We start from the raw sequence: 20,039 nt of genomic DNA, 5'->3' as shown, positions 1-20,039 counted from the left end.
CTGTGGTAGCCACTGGGACAGGAGGAATTTAGGGACAGGGAACTCTGGCATGGAAGCCATTGGATGAGTGTCTGCCCTTTCTTCAGAAGCCCTTCCCATCCTAGTGGAACCCACAGCTTACCTGGCAGCAGTAGGTCTGTGGACTGGACTGATCCTTGCCTTCAAGTCACAGGGCCCAAATTTCTGCCAATAGCTGCTGGGAAAAAGTGGGCAGACCTTTTCCTTTCTCCTGGTGGTATTCCCATTCCTGGACCATTAACTTCCACAGGCATTCCATTTCCTTCTCCAAGCTCACTTTCTAGAGCCAAGTGTTTCCTCCTTGTTGGGGAGATACCTTTGTTTTGAGTGTAGTTTAAAAGTTCCTGCTCTCCCCTATCCACTTGTCCTGGGACTGTGCACTTGTACTGGGATAGGCAAGGAGGTGAGTGAAAGAGGCCAGTAGAGAATAAACAGCATTGGTTTAAGATTCCACACCATATCTCATGCTCGTGAGCAAGAGAGACTACTCTCAGTTTTAATCACATTGTTTCAAACATTTAATGCTTCTTTTCTAGAAAATCACATTAATCAAAAATATAAAATTGAGAAGACCTGATTATTGGCACTGGAAAATGTGAGTGACTTATTCATCATGAACACATGGACTTTGTTGGAATAAAGTTCCATCTTTCAGCATCTGCAGAGAAATGACAAAGGGAACTTGAAGTGAATACATACGTAGTTGGAGACTTCAGTTCATAACCACTATATTAACTGATCACATGAGGAAGAAGCTGTTGAATATTAGATTAACTGATTAAACTAGATTTTGAATACACACACACACATTCAAACAAGAATATATCTAAGTGCACACTGAAATAATGTATAGTGGTTTACTAAGCACCAAAGAATATTTTCAATATATAAAATAAGACTGGAAAAGCATTGAGATCTCAATGTGAATCTGACACAACAAATTTAAAAGGGAAAGAAATTTGGAAATTTAAAAAGTATCTATACCCAAAGAGTTGAAAACTTATATTCACAAAAAATCCGCACATGGATATTTATGGCAGCTTTACTCATCATTGCCACCTTGGAAGCAACCAAGATATCCGTCAGTAGGTGAATGCAAAAATAAACTGTGGTACATCCATACCACCAAACATCATTCAGAACTAGAAAGAAATGAGTTATCTAGTCATAAAAAAATGGAGAAATTTCAAATGCATGTTACTAAGTAAAATAAGCCAATCTGAAAAGGCTGTACATAATATGATTCCAACTATAAGACATTCTAGAAAAGGCAAAACCAGGGTGACAATAAAAAGATAAGCGGTTGCGAGTTAGAGAGAAGAGAGAAATAAATGGAGCAAAGAGGATTTTTAGGCAGTCAATCTATTCTATATGATAATATATGATACTACTATGGAAGATTCATGTCATTATATATTTGACAAACCCCACAAAAGTACTAGAGCAGGAGTGAGCCCCAATGTACATTATGGACTTAGGGTGATTGTTGTAGACTCTGGGTCTAAAGTTCTCTTTTGTCTAGCAAAAGAGCAGGATGTAAGATTGAAAGCGAGAGATGGCTAATGTCCGGGAAAAGACAAGAGCCCTGGATAAGGGTCTTTGCCCCATATTTATTCAGATCAGAAGGCTTACAAATGTGATGGGCATGCACAAAGAGACAAAGAAACTGTGAACGTTAACTTGGGGATGTGAGGGAAAAGGGGGGATTTGAAGATATACAGTGTTTGGGGTTTGGGTAAATATAAACCAAAATCCAGATGCCAGGCAGTTGGGAGGAAACTTGTTTACAGAGGACACGAGGCAGCACCTCTGTTTATCTTAGCTAGCCTAGGGGATGAGACAGATAAGGGAAATAACCTCAGGGTTAACAAGGCACCTTTTCTTTTGTTAACCTTCTCAGCTCTGGGCTGCTTTGCCTGCAGCACAGTGGTCCATAGTCCACCAATTTACTTAACCTGGCCCTATCCTCCTGTGAAAGCAGCTTTTCTGCTACAGTACTAAATTGGGGGTGCTTGCACACTGAATATATAATCTTGTTCATTTCATATTCTTATGTATTGGGCACCTTTGTGCCAATTCCTATTTTAGGACTTTGCCTCTCCCTCTCGATTCTGGGGGCTCTGCACCCCCTCTCTATTTTGGGGTGTCTTTGCACCTCTCTATTCCTGGCACCTTTGTGCCTCCCTGTTCTTGGGGTGCCAATCTGGTTTACCCAAACTCAGGTGTGAGCATTTTATGGCTTTGTATTTCTTTATGCCATGTTAACCGATTGGTGTAAACCTGGGGGATTCCTAAGCTTATCCCCCACAGGATATAATGCTGTGTCAATGTAGGGTCATTGATTGTAGCAAGTGTAAAACTATGGCTCAGGATGTTGTAGCAAGTGTAAAACTATGGCTCAGAGGCTGTGCCTCTGTAGGAGAGGGGGCATATGGCAACACATTGTACTTTCCCCTCAATTTTGCTATTAATCTAAAACTGCTGTAAAAAACATAAAATATATTTTTAAGAAATCATCTAATGAATTTGAGATTATTGCTCAAGGCCTGACTCCTCCTCTACTCTGTTTTCCTCCATCCCTCTGCTAATCCCTTCTGGCTCTATCACTTGCCTGTTTCGTTTCTGGGTCATTCTCTCCCCCTCTCTCTCTCTCGGAATATGATCAAAAGATATGACCATCAATTGACCCATGAGCTGGATCCAGGCAATTGGATGTTGTACGCCCCTTCCCCTGTCCTTGAAATGTGGTTCCACTTGCATTTTCAGTTCTGGGAGGCTGCGCCAAAAGCATAGCCTTCAGAGGGTGATGTGATGTTAAAAATGCCTGCACCATATAGGTGACTGAACACAGTTAGGGCCTCTTTATAAGCTTTAGAGATTTGGAGTGCAGATAAGGAGATCCATTCTTCTGGCTGCCACCCAGAACAAGCATTATATGTAAATTCCCTTTGCTATTATTAGAACTGCCAACTACTTGATGAAATTTGGAAGTTTTGGGTTTGTGAGCAGATGTCCAAGACAGAATTCTTGAGTCATTTTTTGGTGCAAAAAGGTGATTTTATTAGAGCATGGCACAGGACCCTGTGGGCAGAATGAACTACACTGGGATTGTGAGAAGTGACTGACTATATAGTTTTAAGTTTGTGGAGGGAGAGGGGGATAGAGATAAAGCAGGTTTCTAAGGAATTTGGAAGCAAGGCTTTAAGGACCTTGAAGGGCTAGCTGCTATTAGGGTAAGGCTACTTTCAGTCTTTAATAAAACATAGCCATTAATGCATTAAGGCAGCCGCGAGTTCCTTGAGGAAGGTCATGTTCCGCATGTTTCAGGTATCTGTCAGTGGGCTGCAAGCTGTAAAAAGATATAATTGAAGCTACATTTCTCTTGTCTTGTTTCCCTCATCATTTCACCCCCTGAACAACTTGACCCTTAAGTCTTTAAGGTTGTTGAAGGCAGAAGGTCTCATCTTCTGTGGCTCCTTCCTGCTGAATAGGGACATAGAGATGTCCCTACCTATGGGTCAAGATTGGTCGGTTGAGAATTTAATTAGGAGTTAGGAAAGGCTAAGGCAGTTGTATCTACGGTTGATAACATATGGGAGTCTCTTTGAGCAGAAAGGATCGTCTGTCCATTTGAAGTTACGGCAGTGAAGGAGTCTTGGCACCAGATGGAGAGACATGGGAGAAAAGAGCAAAACATGATTGGAAAAACAAAAAGAAAAAGAAGCCCAAATAAGACTCTTTTGATAGTTGAAAAAAACCCTCCTTTAGTCCAGGAGTTTAACCAATTATAAAAGGGAAGAGATGGATCATTTAGAGCACCAATTTGAGTATTTGTGTTAGTTAGAAACTGAGAAATATTTTTGTGGTATTCTGGAATGTATGCACAGCATTTTGCTTTTATGAAAGCAGAAGTTCCATCTTGTGCAGTTGTTAAAACATTTAATGCCATTCTATTTTATAGAACTGTTTTATGCATTTGAGTTATTCTGGTGTTGAATAATATGATGCTATTTTGAGAGTCATTTAAGGCCTTAATTGTGTAGCAGGCTGTGTTAGCCATCATATGGGCTCTGTTTTGCTTAGTAAGCAATCGGGTAATTAATAAGAGGTGCTTTTATGGAAATAAAAGAAAAAATATATAGGTTAACGGTTAGAGCAAATTATAAACCCAGTGTCTGAGTCTTGCATGCTGCTAGTGAGAAGATGTTTAGATGTCAGGCTTGAAGCATCCTCAGGTGGAGTGGGAACAGGCAGCAGGAATCAGATGGGCTTTTCTGATTTGTAATTCAAATGCCTCTCGTGATCATTTTGAATGGCTCATAGAGCAACAGGCACAAAGATGTCTGTACATGAGTTTTGTGGCAATTTTTTTGAAGCTGACCTTAAGTTGTCCAGCATTGGTTTTTAGGGCTTTAGGAAAAATGGCAGTTTTAGCTTTTAGTGACTATAAGTCAAGGGAATGGAAGAAGATTGGAAACCTTAGTTTGGAGCCATAGCCAGATATTTGAGGAAAAACAGAAGCATTGAGAAAATAGTGTTAAAACCTAATATTTACACAGATATGTTATTGAAACACTTTCTATTACCACCCTCATTTTAATAAGAGATAGCCAAATCAAGAGTAATTCATTTGTGAAACAAGTCCATTTTTAACAAACTTGGCCTAATTATTTACATAAGCTCAGCAAGAATAGTGATTTTCATATAAGCCTTTTAAAATCTGTTTTACCAAAACTTTATATAAGAATTTCCATTGAGCTTTTAGTAGGTGTCTAGGCCAGAAGCCAAGCCAAACACCTGCCATTAGACATGCCAGCAATACCTGTAGACCTGGATAAATTACTCTTCTCGAGGTTCCCAAACTATCTTGAGGTTCCTGCGTCTGCCAGGAAGTGACATTCTTTACTCACCTGGTAAGGCTGCTGGGAACCCTCTAAGCAAGGTATTAGGCCAACGTATTCAAGGGGCTTTATTGGCTCTATAAGGTCAGCCTTGGTCCCTTAAAGCCGTCTGGGCATACCTGAGTCTACTCATGTCCCTCTCAAATATGACATTCCAGTCAAAGCTTTGGCAGAGTAACCAACGTTCCCAGTGGTGTCCTGTTGCAAGCAAGGAGAACAGATTCTTATTGAACTTATGCAAATGATTATAAGTGCCATGAAAGAAAGAATATTCACTGAAAACTTCTGAATTCTGGAGGTCTCAGGTAGGGAGAAAAGTTAAATGCCTCATTCGTTCACAAATTTATCACATATCTGTAAGTCATAGATATTTTAAAAGAAAGTTTCCTTCTGGAAGAATAAACATCAGATAACAGCAATGTTTTCAAACAAGAGTCATAAAAACTATAATCATCTTCTTCAGTTTATTTAATTCCATGTTACTAATTCTTTTTCAGTTTGAATGTAGCCTTTTAGCTAGTTTTAGAAATTTTTACCCATTTCAGTTTTATAATTTTAAAGATATCAAAGATCTGTATTTGTTAAAAAACAAAAAGGTCTTTTTTTTTTTTTTTTTTTAATGAATCTCCTTGAAGACAAAAGACATTTTGCAAGGACATCAAAACAATAAGTATAAACGACAAAAGACTCAAAAATGGCCATGGTTAAAGATCTGATGACAACTCATTATAATGCAGCTGACAAGGAAATGTGGTTATTTCTGTGACAAATAACATTTCAGTAATTCAAGTGATGACCTTATACCAGGATATATTAAAACTTCGGGTATCTCATATTATTTGTAAAATAGTTATAGCATTTATCATACAATATAACCCAAATGTTTATCATAATTTCTTTGACAGTGAAATTTAACATACCAAATAAACAAGCTCAATTAGTCAAAAAGTCAATTTCATTTCGAATTTGAATCTTGGGAAATTTGTTTAAAAAAAAAAACCTCAGAAACTTATAAAACACATTCCTGAATAGGATTACAGGTCATAACAAAAGTTAAAACTTAATTATTTATTTAACCAAGGTGGCAATAAGACATTTCAAAGGCATATATGTAGGGTTATATACTTGTTAGCAAAACTCAGCTCCTTCAACATTAAAAGTTTTAACCTTTTTAAAAATTTTTTTAAGTTTATTTATTTTGAGAGAGACAGAGACAGCACGAGTGGGGAAGGGGCAGCGAGAAAGGGAGAGAGAGAGAGACTCCCAAGCAGGCTCCATGATCCCAGCTTAGAGCCCATTGCAGGCCCCAAAGCCACAAAACTGTGAGATCTTGACCTGAGCCAACACCAAGAGTTGGATGCTTAACTGACTGAGCCACCCAGGGGCCCCAACCTTTTTTAAGTAACTAAAGAACTGATAAAGACCAAACATAGAAACTTTCATTTTCTGGGCAGACACAAGAGAAAAAAAAAATCTTTATTTACATTTTTTTTTTATCAAGAGCAGAGGAACAATCCAAGAAAACTTTGTCTTTTTAACAGAGAATAAGGCATAATTTTAATCTCATACCAGTGTACTTTCAAAATACATCCATTTCAATCTTAGTCTTGACCACACATAATATTCTTTTCTAAAGCTTTACCTTCACAAACCTTCTATAACTTTCTTTTGCATTCAGATTTTGATGTAAGCTCCCCCCCCCCCGTCAGTCTTAATTACATTGAGCAGAATTTTAACTCTTAGAAACCTTAGTCTCCAGTGAATACTAAATAATAGGCAATTGTGAACTGTCTGTTACACCAGAATTCTTTTAGACTTAAGATTAATAAATACACTTTAGGGGCACCTGGGTGGCGCAGTCGGTTAAGCGTCCGACTTCAGCCAGGTCACGATCTTGCGGTCTGTGAGTTCGAGCCCCGCGTCGGGCTGTGGGCTCATGGCTCAGAGCCTGGAGCCTGTTTCTGATTCTGTGTCTACCTCTCTCTCTGCCCCTCCCCCGTTCATGCTCTGTCTCTCTCTGTCCCAAAAATAAATAAACATTGAAAAAAAAATTAAAAAAAAAATAAATACACTTTACAATTTAAAAAACATGGTTTTCATAGTACTTTTAATAAGTCTTTTAGTAAAGTACATAGCGTATTTACCAACAGACCTAAGTATCCTCAGCTTTTCTGAAATAAGAAGTCAAAGGCAGATAATCCTGTTTAGTGATTAATGTTTCAGTAGTTTATCTTATTTGGAAAAGGCTTAGATATCCAATGAATTCATCCCAATTTATCATGTAACTTAGCAAAACTTCAAAGTTTCAGGTTACCAAGGATTTTGATAGTTATCTTAACAATTCCCCATGAGAACTTTATGAGACAGACAAAATTAACAATCATCTTAAGTCATCCCTTCAGTATGAGCCTAAAGATCTTGTAGGAGGAATGCTAGCATCCCCTGTTTTCCCATCACATTATAGACTGCAAAATTGGTGCTGGCATATGGGCTGAGATACCTTGCCATGCCTTGCCTTGCAGTTCTTAACCCATGGAAAACACTAAAGACATTTAAAAAGAGGAAATTATCCAATTTTGTAACTGTCATAGTCAATAGGAGGCACTGATAAAAATCAGTAAAGATAGAAACCCATCATGGTCTAAGTGACATTCCAACACATGTAGTCTTTTACAGTCAACTTCCCTAGGAAATAGTCCCTGGTTGGGTTTTAATTCAGTCTGATACTGATTTGGGTTGGTTCCCAGTGGAAGTGACTAGGCCAGAAGTGGCTAGAATAGAGGTTGGAGGGATTCACATTAGACCAATGAGGAAGAAATCTTACCTGGGAGTCTTTGAGATTGGCAGCTGTCCTAGTGACTTACATGTCTGTCCCATGACAAAGACAGACGACTCTGTATAAGAATAGGTACAATTAGCATCATTTCTTGGTCTTATTACCATTTTGACCAGGGTACTCACCTCCAGCCAAAATGCAGGCTTGCTCCTCCCCATAGAGCAGCCACAGGTTAGAGGACTGCAGCCTGAGCAACTGGCAAGAAAGTGTTCTAATAAAACCATATTCCTTGAACAGCCCCTGGAATAAAAGTAAAGGAAGAGAACAGAAGTTACTCATGAAGTTCATAACAAGGCTCAGAGGTCAGATGAAAAGACTCAAACCTCGATTTAAGGGTGCCAAAATGATGAAATTTGAAGTGGGGTTCATGAGCAAACAGCTAACAAAGAACTCCTGAGATGTTTTTGGTTCAAAAAAGTGATTTTATTATAGCAAGGGACAGGATCTCTGGGCAGAAAGAGCTACACTGGGATTGTGAGGAGTGACTGATTATATACTTTTAAGTTTCTGGAAGGAGGGGAGATAAAGATAACTTTAGCTTCTAAGGAATTTCTGTACACTAAAAGCAGGCTCTTACAGGACTCTGAAGATTTAGCTATAGTCAAGATAAGGTTGCTTTTAGTTTTTTATTACAATGTAAATATTAAGGCATTAAGGCAGCCATAAAGTCCTTGAGGAATGTTATACACTGCAGGTCTCTGGGCTGCAAGCTGTAAGGGGATTTAACTTAAACTACATTTTTCTTGGGGCACCTTGGTGGCTCTGTTGGTTAAGTTTTCAACTTCAGCTGAGGTCATGATCTCATGGTTCATGGGTTTGGGCCCCGCTTCAGGGTCTGTGCTGACAGTTGAGAGCCTGGAGCCTGCTTTGGATTCTGTGTCTCCATCTCTCTCTGCCCCTCCCCTGCTCACATGCTGTCTCTGTCTCTAAGCTACATTTTTCTTGCTTTCATTTCCCTCATCAGTACCTCCTTCTGAATCTTTTATATTGACTACACTTACTATTCAATCACAGCTCAACATTTAGCCCTCTGCTGCTCCACTTTCTCCCATTGCTCCTTCTAGATCTTTTCTTCTTTCCTTCCCTCTCCATTTAGAGAGTTCAAGATGCCTCACTGAAAAGGGAACTCTCATGCACTACTGATCAGAGTGTAAATTGATGCAGCCGCTATAGAAAACAGTATGGAGATTCTTCAAAAAATTAAAAAAAGAACTACAATGTGATCGAGTAATCTCACTTCTGGTGTTTATCCAAAGGAAATGAAATCACTTTCCCCTAGAGATATCTGTATCTCCATGTTCATAGCAGCATTATTTATAATAGCCAAAACATGGAAACAACCTAAGTGTCTACTGATGGATAAGTGGATAAAGAAAATGTGACACACTAATGCACAGCATTGTGACTAGTTAACAACACAATATTAAATACTTAGAAGTTGCTAAAAGGATAAGAGTAGATCTTAAATATTCTTACCACAATAACCTAAAAATGGTAATTATGTGAGGTAAAGGATGTATTAACTAACCTTATTGTGGTAATTATTTCACAATATATACATGTATCAAATCATATTGTGCACCTTAAACTTAGAGTGTTTTGTGTCAATTATATCACAATATAGTTGGGGGAAAAAAGATGCTTTACCTAATCCACTATATTTCTAGCATCTTCAACCTTCATATTTAATTTTTCTTCTCTGCCTCTTCCTCCTCAATTCTCCCCATGGAAGAAGGGAGTCTTCTTTGCATTTCTGATATGACAGCTATAGACTTAGTTCCATCTGAGGACTTGTTTTCTGTTTCCCTCTTGTCTTTCAAGAAAGCAACTCCTCTTCCAGCAAAGCCAGTGGGGAGATGAGGTCACATCATCTTCTCCTTCACCCTTCATCCACAGCCTCTTCACCCACAGTCCCTACTTGGGCCTAAGATCCCATCTCTGGAGGCTGTAGGAACCACAAAAAAAGTAGTAGGACAACGGAGCAGAGAAATATGGGGGCTGCTACTTTCAATGGGTGGTGGTGGAAGCTGTCTCTAAGAATGAGGGCATTTGAATAGAGTTTGTGAAGACAATGAAGGAATGAGACACATAAAAACTGGTGAAGCGTATTTCAGGGAAGCCACAGAGAGAATGGAAATGCTGTGGCAGGAAGGCATTCAGAGACTTCAAAGGATGGCAAGTAGGCCAATGTGGTTGGAGGACAAGCAAGAGGAGGAGAGGGGTGTCCAGCTTATTTTCACAAATCCCTCCCCTCTATATTAGCCTATATAACCCTGCCTGCTTGGAAAATATCTCCTTACTTTATTATATTATATTATATTATATTATATTATATTATATTATATTATATTATAATATATCAATTATATTATATCAATTATATTATATCAATTATATATTATAATTTATTTATTTTATTTTATTTATTTTTAATTTAAATCCAAGTTTGTTAACATATAGTGTTGTAATGATTTCAGAAATAGGATTTAGAGATTCATCACTTGTTTATAACACCCAGTGGTCATACCAACAAGTGTCCTACTTCATACCCCTTTTGCACTTAGTTCGTCCTCCCACCCAACACCCCACCAGCAATCCTCAGTTTGTTCTCTGTACTTAAACTCTTATGGTTTGTCTCCCTCTCTGTTTTTTACATTATTTTTGATTCCCTTTTCTTATGTTCACCTGTTTTGTATATTAATTCCAGAATGAGTGAAGTCATATGATATTTGTCTTTCTCTGACTTATTTTGCTTAGTATAATACACTCTAGTTCCATCCACGTTATTGCAAATGGAAAGATTTCATTCTTTTTGATTTTCTGAGTCATATTCCATTGTATACATATGCCATATATTCTTTATCCATTCATCAGTCGATGGACATTTATTGTTGATAATGTTGCTATAAACATTGGGGTGCATGTGCCCCTTCACAACAGCACTCCTCTATCCTTTGGATAAATACCTAGTAGTGCAATTGCTGGGTTATAAGGTAGTTCTATTTTTAATATTTTTAAAGAATTTTTGAATGTTTCTATTTATTTTTGACACAGGGACAGAGCATTAGCAGGGGATGGGAAGAGAGAGAGGGAGACACAGAATCTTAAGCAGGCTCCAGGCTCTGAGCTGTCAGTGCAGAGCCCAATGTGGGGTTCGAACTCACGGACTGTGAGATCATGACCTGAGCTGAAGTTGGATGCTTAACTGACTGAGCTATCCAGGCGCCCCTCTATTTTTAATTTCTTGAGGAACCTCCATACTGTTTTCCAGAGTGGCTGCATCAGTTTGCATTCCTACCAGCAGTGCAAAAAAGATCCTCTTTCTCCACATCCTCGCCAATATATTTTGTTGCCTTAGTTGTTAATGTTAGCCATTCTGACTGATGTGAAGTGGTATCCCAATGTGGTTTTAATTTGTATTTCCCTGATGATGAGTGATGTTGAGCATTTTCATGTGTCTGTTAGCCATCTGAATGTCTTCTTTGGAAAAGTGTCTATTCATGCCTTTTGCCCATTTCTTCACTGAATTCATTGGTTTTTGGGGTTTTGAGTTTGACAAGTTCTTTGTAGATTTTGGATACTAACCCTTTATCTGATATGTCATTTGCAAATACTTTCTCCCATTTCACTGGTTGCCTTTTAGTTTTGCTGATTGTTTCCTTTACTGTGCAGAAGCTTTTTATTTTCATGAGGTCCCAATAGTTCATTTTGCTTTTGTCCCCCCTCCCTACAGAGACATGTTGAATAAGAAGTTGCTGTGGCCATGGTCAAGAGGTTTTTGCCTGTTTTCTCCTCTAGGGCTTTTATGGCTTCCTGTCTTATGTTTAGGTCTTTTATCCATTTTGAGTTTATTTTTGTGTATGGTGTAAGAAAGTTGTGCAGGCTCATTCTCCTGCATGTTGCTGTCTGTCCAGTTTTAACAACACCATTTGCTGAAGAGACTGTCTTTTTTCCATTGGATATTCTTTCCTGCTTTGTCAAAGATTAGCTGGCAATACATTTGCAGGTCAATTTCTGGGCTTTTTATTCTGTTCCATTGATATATGTGTCTGTTTTTGTGCTAGTACCATACTGTCTTAATGATTACAGTTTTGTAATACAGCTTGAAGTCCGGTATTGTGATGCTTCCTGCTTTGGCTTTATTTTTCAGGATTGCTTTGGCTATTAGCGATCTTTTCTGGTTCCATACAAATTTTAGGATTGTTTGTTCTAGCTCTATGAATAATGATGGTGCTATATTTTTTTTGTTTGTTTGTTTGTTTTTTTTCAACGTTTATTTGTTTTTTTGGGACAGAGAGAGACAGAGCATGAACGGGGGAGGGGCAGAGAGAGAGGGAGACACAGAATCGGAAACAGGCTCCAGGCTCTGAGCCATCAGCCCAGAGCCCGACGCGGGGCTCGAACTCACAGACCGCGAGATCGTGACCTGGCTGAAGTCGGACGCCCAACCGACTGCGCCACCCAGGCGCCCCCTGATGGTGCTATTTTGATAGGGATTGAATTGAATATGTAGATTGCTTTGGATATTAGAGACATTTTAACAATATTTGTTCTTCCAATCCATTAGTGTGGAATGTTTTTCCATTTGTGTGTGTGTGTTTGTCTTCTTCAATTTCTTTCATAAGCTTACTATAGTTTTCAGTGTATAGATTTTTCACCTCTTTGGTTAGGTTGATTCCCAGGTAATTTATGGTTTTTGATGCAAGTATAAATGGGATCAATTCCTTGATTTCTCTTTCTGATTCTTCATTATTGGTGTATAGAAATGCAACAGATTTCTGTACATTGATTTTATATCATGCAATTTTGCTGAATTCATGTATCAGTTCCAGCAGTTTTTTGATGGAGTTTTTTTGGGGATTTTCCACAGAGAATATCATATAGTCTGGGAAGAGTGAGAGTTTGACTTCCTCTTTGCCAGTTTGGATGACTTTTATTTCTTTGTGTTGTCTGATTGTTGAGCTAGGACTTCCAACACTATGTGAAATAACAGTGGTGTGAGAGGCCATTCTTGTCATGTTCTTGACCTTCGGGGAAAGCTCTATTTTTTCCTCATTGAGGATGATATTGGCAATGGGTCTTTCATTTATATTTTTATGATCTTGAGGTATGATCCCTCTATCCCTACTTACTTGAGGGTTTTATCAAGAAAGGATTCTGCATTTTGTCAAATGTTTTCTCTGCATCTATTGAGAGGATCAGGTAGTTCTTACCCTTTCTTTTTTAATGTGATGTATCACATTGATTGATTTGTGGCTATTCAGCCAGCCCTGGATCCTGGAATAAATCCCACTTGATCATGGTGAATAACTCTTTTAATATATTATTTGATTTGATTTGCTAGTATTTTGCTGAGAATTTTTGCATCCATGTTCATCAGGGAAATTAGTCTTTAGTTCTTTTTCTTAGTGGGGTCTTTGGTTTTGGAATCCATGTAATGCTGGCCTCATAAAATGAATTTGGAAGTTTCCTTCCATTTCTATTTTTTGAAACTGTTTCAAAATAATAGGTGTGAACACTTCTTTAAATGTTTGGTAGTATTCCCCTGGAAATCCATCTGGCCCTGGTCTCTTGTTTGCTGGAATATTTTTGATTACTGATTCAATTTCTTTACTGGTTATGGGTCTATTCAAATTTTCTATTTCTTCCTGTTTCAATTTTTGCAGTTCATATGTTTTTTAGGAATTTGTCCATTTCTTCCAGATTGCCCAATTTTTTGGCATATAAATGCTCTTTTTATTGTTTGTATTTCTGCAGTGTTGGTTGCTGATCTCTCCTCTTTCATTCATGATTTTATTTTTTTGGGGGGGGGGTCTTTCCTGTTTCTTTTTGGCCAGTCTGACCAGGAGTTTTTCAAGAATGAACTCCTAGTTTCATTGATCTGTTCTACTGTTTTTATTTTTTAATTTCAATATCACTGGTTTCTGCTCTTATCTTTATTATTTCCCCCCTTCTGCTGTTTTTGATATCTGTGTGCTGTTTTCCCCCCAGATCTTTTACGTGTAAGGTTAGGTTGTGTATTTGAGACCTTTCTTCCTTCTTTCGAAGGCCTGGATTGCTATATGCTTCTTTCTTATAACTGCCTTTGCTGTATCCCAAAGCTTTGGGGCTGTCGTGTTTTCATTTTCATTGGTTTCCATGTACTTTTCAATTTCCTCTTTAATTTCTTGGTTAACCCATTCATTATTTAGTAGGATGTTCTTTAATCTCCAAGTAGTCATGGTGTTTCCATAATTTATCTTGTTGATTTTGAGTTTCATAGCATTGTGGTCTGAAAATATGCAAGGTATGATCCTAATCATTTGTACTTGTTGAGGGCTGATTTGTGATACTTATGTGATCTATTCTGGAGAATGTTCCATATGCACTCGATAAGAATCTGTATTTTGCTGCTTTAGGATGAAATGCTCTGAATATACCTGTTAAGTCCATCTGGTCCAAGGTGTCATTCAGAGCCATTTGTTCCTTGTTGATTTTCTACTTAGATGATCTACACATTGTTGTAAGTGGGTTGTTGAAGTGCCTTATCATTATGGTATTCTTTTCAATGATTTTCTTTTTGTTTGTGACTAATGGATTTATATATTTGGGTCTTCTACATTGGGGGCATGAATATTTACAATTGTTAGATCTTCTTGGTGAATGGACCCCTTAATTATGGTATAATGACCTTATTCATCTCTTGTTGGTCTTGATTTTAAAATCTAGTTTGTCTGATATAAGTAGGACTACTCCAACTTTCTTTTGTCAACCATTAGCATGATAGATTGTTCTCCATCCCCTTACTTTCAATCTGAAGGTGTCTGTAGGTCTAAAATTGGTCTCTTGTAAACAGCATATAGATGAATCTTGTTTTCTTATCCATTCTGATACGCTATGTGTTTTGATTGGAGCATTTAGTCCATTGACACTTGAAGTGAATACTGAAAGATATTAATTTAGTGCTATTGTGTTGCCTGTAGAGTTGGTGTTTTTGGTGATTTTCTCTGATCCCTTATAGTCTGTTTCTTTTGGTCTCTTGTTTTGTTTCCTATTTTCTCCACTAAAGAGTCCTTCTTAAATTTTCTTGCAGGGCTAGTTTAGTGGCCATGAACTGCTTTAGTTTTTGTCTGTCTGGTAACCTCTTTATTTCTCCTTCTATTTTGAATGAAAGTCTTGCTGGATAAAGAATTCTTGGCTGCATGTTTTTCTAATTCAACACGTTGAATATATCCTGCCACTCTTTTCTGGCCTGTCAAGTTTCTGTGGAAAGGTCTGCTGCAAACCTGATCTGTATTTTCTTATTGGTTAAGGACTTTTTTTCCCTTGCTGCTTTCATGATTCTTTCCTTGTCTGTGTATTTTGTGAATTTGACTCTGATATGCCTTGGTGATGGCCATTTTTGTTGAATCTAATGGGAACTCTCTGTGCTTCTTGGTTTTTTATGTCTGTGTCTTTCCCCAGATTAGGAAAGTTTTCTGCTATAATTTGCTCACATAAACCTTCTGCCCCTCTTACTCTCTCTTCATCTTCTAGGACTCGTATGATTTGGGTGTTATTCCTTTTTCATAAACTGCTGAGTTCTCTAAGTCTTATATCGTGCTCTTTTGCTTTTGTTTCTCTCTTTTTTTCTGCTTCATTATTGTCCATAATTTTGTATCCTATATCACTGATTTGCTGCTCTTCTGGTCCGTCCTTGCTGTCATAACATCCATTTGACATTGCATCTCAGTGATAGCATTTTTAATTTTGTCCTGACTAGATTTTACTTCTTTTATCTTTGCAGAAAGGGATTCTGTGCTCTTTTCAACCCCAGCTAATATTCTTATTATCGTGGTTCTAAATTCTATTTCAGACAGCTTGCTTATATCTGTGTTAATTTTTTCTCCTGGCTGTCATTTCTTCCAGTTCTTTTTTTTTTTTGGGGGGGGGGGTTAATTCCTTTGTTTTGTCACTTTGGAGGAAGAAAACAATTGATAAAGTAAAAAATAAAAATTAAAAAATTAAAAACAAAACAAAAATTGAATAAAGGAAGCTAGATCCTAGGTTTTGGTTTGTTCTGCTTCTTGAAAGAAGCTTGATAGGGTCACCTGGGTCACTCAGTCAGTTAAGCATTTGACTTAAGCCCAGGTTATGATCTCACAGTTTGTGAGTTTGAGCCCTTCATCAGGCTCTGTGCTGACAGCTTGGAGCCTGGATCCTACTTCAAATTCTGTGTCTTCCTCTCTCTGCTCTTCTCCTTCTCACACTCTGTCTCTGTTCTTCAAAAATAAATAAACATTAAAAATTTTTAAAAATTAAAGAAGCTTGATAGAATATAGGAAAGGGGGAATAATAAAGGGAATTAAAAGACAGAAAAGAAAGATGTGAGATAAGAACAAATTTAAAAATTAAAAAAATCATATAATAAAATAGAATAAAATGAAATAAAGAAAATGAAATAGAATAAGAATTTTAAAATTAAAAGTATAGCAAAAATAATTTTTAAAAATTATAAAAAATTTTAAAGAATATAAAAATAATGTTTTCTCTTTCTGTATACAAGAAAAAGAAAAGAAAGGAAAGAAAACTATTTAAACAAAGACAGAAGCAAAAAAAAAAATACAGACTAATAAATGAGTCAACAAACAGAATGGACCTGAATGAAGTTACATCCAGTTTTCTCTAGAAGTGAAAAAGTGAAGCCCTCTATAGTCTGTACACAAAGCAGGTGGAGGGACTTGGGCTGTTCTTCTAGGGTATGTGTTTGGAAGGCACAGTTGGGTAGAGCTTGGTGTAAAAGCTCCAGTCTACAGTAGGTGGCACTGCTTAGCTTACTGGGGAGTATCAGTGTGGCATGTGCGCATGTGCATGTGCATGTGGGTATGCAGGAGAGGTGGAAACAGCTTCACTCAGCTCCCTAGTGTTTGGCACAGGAACTTTGCCTTCTCACTGACCTGCAATCAAGCACTCCTTTGTCTCAGGCCTCTGTCAACTCCCCATCTCTGTCCTGTGCCCAAGTTTTCCACCTGACAGGTGGCACCTCCCTCCAGAGTTTTATCCCAAATTGGGTTGTGTCTAAAAACTCCACACTTCAGAGACTACTGTGGCTTTGACCCAAGCCGATTTTCTGGGAGAGGGTCTTGCTGAGCAATGGCCAAGTGTCATCTTGCCCCAGAAAACATTTATGCCAATTGTGCAGCAGCAGAGGCTCAGAGATTGTGGCAAATAACAACACACAGTCAGCGCCAGGTTTTGCCACAGTCTGGTGTCTTTGTTCCAATAGCAGCAAACATGGCTGCTCTCCAGGGTCCTCTGAGACCTTTGCCTGTAGGGAGGCAGTATGGTCTCTACCAAATGCACTCCAAGCAGGGGAATTGTTTCTTCCCATGTGGCACATGGACCCCTCATACCCCAATGCCTACTCCTGGGTATTTTCCCAAATAAGGAAATACCTCACCAGAGCACCACCAGGCTCTGAGCTCCAGAGCTTCAGACTCTGTACTCCACTGTTTATAGAATCCTAAAGGTATTGAAACCAACTTCTTTCAGTGACTTGGAAGAACATATTTCTTGTTCAGTCTCCTGTGAGAGTTTTCACTCTTTCTCTTTCTCTCCAGCTACTTTCAAGCGAGTGCTTTTTTCTGTAATCTCTCAATGCACTGCACTCTCTCCCTTTCTCTGTCCTCTGTTCTCAAAGACAACTCCCTACCTGCCGTGGCATTTCTCTCTTCCAGTTCATCTCTCTGCACCATGTACCTGCCAAGTTCTATGGCTAAAGTTATACATATTGTTGTGTTGATCCTCAGATCAATTTTCTAGCTGTGCAAAATGGTTTGGTGCTGATCTAGCTGCATTTTAGGGAAGAGACAAGCTGAGGGTCTCCATGCTGTTCCACAATTTCCACCTCTCCTCACTTTTAAATAAGCAACTCCCATGTCCCTCCACCTGTGAAAACTGTAGAGACTTCCTTGGACTTCTCTGATCTTAATTTCTGTTTCACTTTTAGACCATGAGTTTCTTAAAGAGACGAATTTTTTTTCATTTTCTTATCTCTAGTGATCAGAATTGTCGCTGCTCAATAAATATTGAATGAATGAACAAATAAATGGAGGAAATGAGTGATTGTGACATTTTCTTCTCCCTTTGCCTTGCCTCAGTGGGAACCAGGTATATTAGGAGCCCAGGGCCCCTGGTAAACAGAATCTAGAAATGATGAGTTCTGCCTTTCACCAGGTTGGAGGGTCTTAGGAATGAACCTCAGGCCACAGCTTCCTGCTGGCTCCTACAGTGAGAAGTGATTACTGGCCACCCCTCCTTCTGTCTATGCTGAGGCCAACGGGTTGACCTCTCATCTGACTTGGTGCTCTTTGTTTCTTCTTGGCTGTGTAAGAAGTTGCCTACCTGGTACAGGCAACTGAAGATCTGAAGTTACTATCTGCCTTGGATTGGAATCCAGAGATATTGCTGATTGGTTTGTTTGCCTTATGCAGAATGATTGTCAGCCTATCTGTATCTGTGAACAAAGGGGCTGCCGGGCTGCCCTGTTCAGCTTTGCCTCTCACACAGATTTTTTGTCATTTCAGCCTTTACTCTGCCTCATTCAGATTTCTTTCATGTAATAGACACTGTTCTTTTCCCTAACTTCAGGAAGTAGGTAACTTCTTGACACTGAGAATGCCCAGGGCAGTGAGTTATCAGGCCAGCCCTGTGTTGTGCAGGAGACTGGCCAGGACTGCTATGCAGGCAGGGTGGGCAGAGTGGGCAAAGATACTTGTGACTGGAGAAGTCATACACAGTAGGACCAGAGAACTCAGATTTCTGACAGCAGATCTTACCCAGGAGAAGGCAGAGTTTTCAAAGCAGATGGAGATGGAAGCATGAAAACTGGGTCTTGAATGTGAACAAAATGCAGTGAAGGCAACACAAGAAGAAAGTGAGTTACGTGAAGAGAAATAACACACAGAAGGGGCACAATACAAAGAATGTTGGGGTGTGTTTTGAAGGAGTCATATCAGAAAAAGACTAGAAGTGGGGGGGGGACTAGAGTGAGAGGATCCAGAGAGCAGAGGCCATGCCAGGTCCCAGTAGAGGACCTGAGAGCTTTATCCAAGGCAGCCCCAGGGTAAGGAAGGTAAGTTAGTTGTGTAGCAAGGCAGCATATAATTTATTACTCATAATATTAATACTAAATCAACTATTCTCAAGTAATTCCCTTGTTTCTGAAAATCCCATATAAGGACTTACATTCAGTTACATTCTTTTTGTATAGAGACTTGAACATTGATTGGCCCATGTCCCATCTGGCAATGAAATTAGAATTAAAGGCAGACCTAGGTTTGAATATCAGCTCTGCCTCATATTAGCTATGACTTATGACATGCCTCTTACCCCACCAAGCCTAAACTTCCTTATTTGTAAAAGGGGGTATGGATAATAACTGACTTGAAGATTTAATAAGAAATTACCTGTGAAATTGCCTGGGGCATGGCTGGAATGTGCTGTTATCATACTTATTACCAACTTTACATTTTCAATGTGAAGCAAACTTTTTATAAAGGGCATCCTGGTAACTAGACCGGGCTGGATGGGTTTTCTCCATCTCACTAAGGTGACTCCCCAGCACCAAGCAGCTCACTTAACTTTGTTCTTCCCCATTTTGGCTGGCATTCTTGTTCCTGTCTCAATCCTCCTCCTTCCTTTTTTCCTGCCTCTGAGGTTTTCAGTGTTTGTCTCTCTGCCATGTTGAGTTCTTTCCCCAGTTATGGCCAATGGGAGATGCTCAGCGCCCATCAGTGCGCATACTTGATGAAGATGAACCATAGTGATGCCTAGCTCTCTTATAAAAGGAAATCATTTCAGAAATCATTTCAGTGCTACTTCTTCTGACTGCTGCTTGTAGTCCTGTCATCTTTCCCTGGGAGGCTTGAATTCATACTCCATTTCTTCCCAGAACCTGTGCTAAGCCTTTATTCATGTAAAAACTGAGAGCCCTCCAGCAGATCAATTTACCATTTAGCCATTTTACAGGTCTTATCTCAGATGGACTTGTGTAACTTGATGCTGTATTGCTTGGCAAAGGATTTGAATGTCTTTGTAAGGTGGATAAGCAGAAGATACAGTCATTAACTTGCAAAGAATATTATTTACATTTTAAGCATTTAAATCTGGTGACTCAATGGCAGGATGAATAGTTGAACCAAAGTTTTTTACCTTATAATTTTCTTCTGGAAGATCTCAAAAATTTTCCTGGTTGACCTTTAAGCCACGTTGCTGCCACCCTCTCTCACATAAGTGCAGAAGACCCTCCTTCTATCCATAAACTC

This window comes from Leopardus geoffroyi, chromosome D3, assembly GCF_018350155.1.
Source record: "Leopardus geoffroyi isolate Oge1 chromosome D3, O.geoffroyi_Oge1_pat1.0, whole genome shotgun sequence".
Classification (NCBI taxonomy): domain Eukaryota; kingdom Metazoa; phylum Chordata; class Mammalia; order Carnivora; family Felidae; genus Leopardus; species Leopardus geoffroyi.
Note: the sequence above shows the minus strand (reverse complement) of the source record.